A 3,057-nucleotide genomic window follows, 5' to 3' on the forward strand; every position below is an offset into this window, starting at 1 on the left:
ACTGAGAACCCAAACCAACATTTAAAGATATTTCTTCAATTAGCAGACACTTTTAAAACCAATGGAGCTTCTCCTGAGGCAATACGTTTAAGATTATTTCCTTTTTCCCTCAGAGATAAATCCCTATCATGGTTAGATTCCCTTCCACCCAATTCCATTACGACTTGGGATAACCTTAGAAGAGTTTTTCTTGCTAGATATTTTCTCCCGAGTAAAACCGCCGTTCTTCGAAACCATATAACCAGATTTACCCAAAACCGAGGAGAATCGCAGTTCGAAGCTTGGGAGAGATATAAAGAGTTGTTACGAGCATGCCCACATCATGGTTTAGAAAATTGGTTAATGATTCAAACCTTCTATAATGGACTTCATTACAACACAAAGATGACCATCGACGCTGCCGCAGGCGGTGCTCTGATGAACAAACCTTACCCTGAAGCTAGTACCCTCATCGAAGATATGGCTCAAAACCATCAATCATGGGGAGTCGAACGAGCGACAGTTGAGAAGAAGGAAGCCCAAGGAGGAGTGCATGAACTAAGCTCTATAGACATGATGCAAGCTAAAATGGACGCATTAGCCCTTAAAGTCGAACATATGTGCATAAACCCGAATACTGTAGCAGCAGTTTCGTCGGATTGTGAAATATGTGGAACCAAAGGACACCAATCTGCAGAATGCAGTCTATTAAACGAAACCCACTCTGAGCAAGTGAACTACACCCAAGGGAACCCATATTCGAATACCTATAACCCTGGATGGAGGAATCATCCAAACTTCTCCTATAAAAACAATAACCCTATTCAAAATAATACACCTCCGAGATCTAGTTATCAAGCCCCTAGATCAAATCAACCTATGCAACCTGTACCACCAAAACCGAGCCTTGAGAAAATTATGGAAAATTTTATCACCGCTCAAACCCAACAAAACAAGGAGTTCATGAACCAAAACATTCATGTTAACGAATTGATTACTCAGTTAGGAACCAAGGTTGACCAAATAGTTACTCATACTAAGATGCTTGAAACCCAGATCTCCCAGGTAGCTTTAAACCAAGCCCCTCAGACTACACCTGGAGGACAATTCCCTGGACAACCTCAACAAAATCCGAGAGGACAAGCCAATTCCATTACCCTACGAAGTGGGAACGCTTATGATGAACCACCAAACCCTAGATTGAGTGAACCCGAAACTTCTAAGGAATGTACCAAACCCCCGGACGAAGTAAAGGAACCAGAGGAACCTGAAAACCGGGAAGGTCGAGATAAAGGAGAAGAACCTAAAGACAAAACTTACGTACCACCCCCGCCATATAAACCACCTATACCATATCCGCAAAGACTCAAACAAACCCAGATAAATAAACAGTACCAAAAATTTATTAAAGTTATAGAAAAACTTCATGTAGAAATCCCTTTCACAGAAGCCATCACCCAAGTACCTTCTTATGCAAAGTTTCTCAAAGACATCCTTACCAACAAACGTAGACTTGACGATCCGAAGCCTTTGGAATGTAATGCTATTTCCGAGGACAAATTAGCAAAGAAAGATAAAGATCCTGGAAATTTCTCCATTCCTTGCCTTTTGGGTAATCATGTCATCGAAAAAGCTTTTCTAGACTTAGGAGTTAGTGTGAGCCTAATGCCTTTAGCAGTTTGTGAGAGGTTAAACTTAGGAGAATTACAGCCCACTAAGATGTCACTTCAGTTAGCCGATAGATCTGTTAAATATCTGATAGGCATTTTAGAAGATGTTCCTGTTAGGATAGGTCAGTTATTTATCCCTACTGATTTTGTTGTCATGGACATCAAAGAGGACAATGATATACCAATCCTTCTTGGTGACGAGAAAATAGAATTTATACTTTCAAAATTTCTTATGGCACCTGTGATGGGAGACTCGTGTTATGCCTTAGATATCATTGATGAATGTGTTAGAGAATTAGAACAAAAAGAAATTATAAAAACAATTAAGTTACCATCAACTCTCATAAGGGAAGATGATGACTTTAAGAAACCCTACATCGATGATAACCTTTACGAATGTTTATCCCTTACTCCAGATCCTATGCCATGCCCTAAGAAACCAACCTTAGAACTTAAGGAACTGCCTAAGAACCTGAGATATGAGTTCCTCAATGAAAAGATGAACCGTCCAGTTATAGTCAGTGCTACCTTGAGCCAAGAGGAGACGAACCAACTTTTAGACGTTTTACGAAGATATCCCTCAGCCTTAGGATATAATATCTCTGACCTGAAAGGTATAAGCCCATCCGTATGCATGCATCGGATTTCGCTCGAAGAAGATTTAAAACCCTCCAGAGAACATCAGAGAAGAATAAACCCTATAATGAGTGATGTTGTTAAAAAGAAAGTTCTTAAGTTACTTGAGGCGGGTATCATCTACCAGATCTTGGATAGTAAGTGGGTGAGCCCTGTGCATGTAGTACCTAAAAAGGGAGGCATCACAGTCGTGCAAAACGATAAAGGAGAACATGTAGCAAAACGATTATAAGGAGGATGGCGGATGTGTATAGATTATAGAAAATTAAATAAAGCAACTAGGAAGGATCATTTCCCTTTACCATTTATAGACCAGATGTTGGAGCGTCTAGCCAGACACTCTTACTTCTACTATCTAGATGGATACTCTGGATTCTTCCAAATACCTATTCACCCCTAAGATCAAGAAAAAACCACCTTTACATGCCCTTATGGAACTTTTGCCTACAGACGAATGTCGTTCGGCCTCTGTAATGCCCCAGCTACTTTCCAACGTTGCATGATGTTAATCTTTGCAGATTACCTAGATGGTATCATGGAAGTGTTTATGGATGATTTCTCGGTTTGTGGATTTGATTTCCACAATTGTCTTGCTAACCTTGAGAAAATTCTGGAGAGATGCGTGGAGGTGAACCTCGTGCTAAACTGGGAAAAATGTCATTTCATGGTGACCGAAGGAATAGTTTTAGGACATATAGTTTCTGAAAAAGGTATAGAGGTATATAAAGCTAAAATAGAAGTTATAGAAAACCTAAAACCACCAAAAACCATC

General features: G+C 39.9%; 1 non-coding gene across 1 annotated transcript; it reads right to left on the minus strand.

Moving 5' to 3' along the window:
* Window positions 1-222: 222 nt before the first annotated feature.
* Window positions 223-329, minus strand: LOC127099344 (small nucleolar RNA R71). The gene has a single exon (XR_007793860.1). It is a non-coding gene; the product is annotated as a small nucleolar RNA R71 (small nucleolar RNA).
* Between the last annotated feature and the right edge of the window lie 2,728 nt (window positions 330-3,057).

The sequence above is a fragment of the Lathyrus oleraceus genome, chromosome 6 (assembly GCF_024323335.1).
Source record: "Lathyrus oleraceus cultivar Zhongwan6 chromosome 6, CAAS_Psat_ZW6_1.0, whole genome shotgun sequence".
Taxonomy (NCBI): domain Eukaryota; kingdom Viridiplantae; phylum Streptophyta; class Magnoliopsida; order Fabales; family Fabaceae; genus Lathyrus; species Lathyrus oleraceus.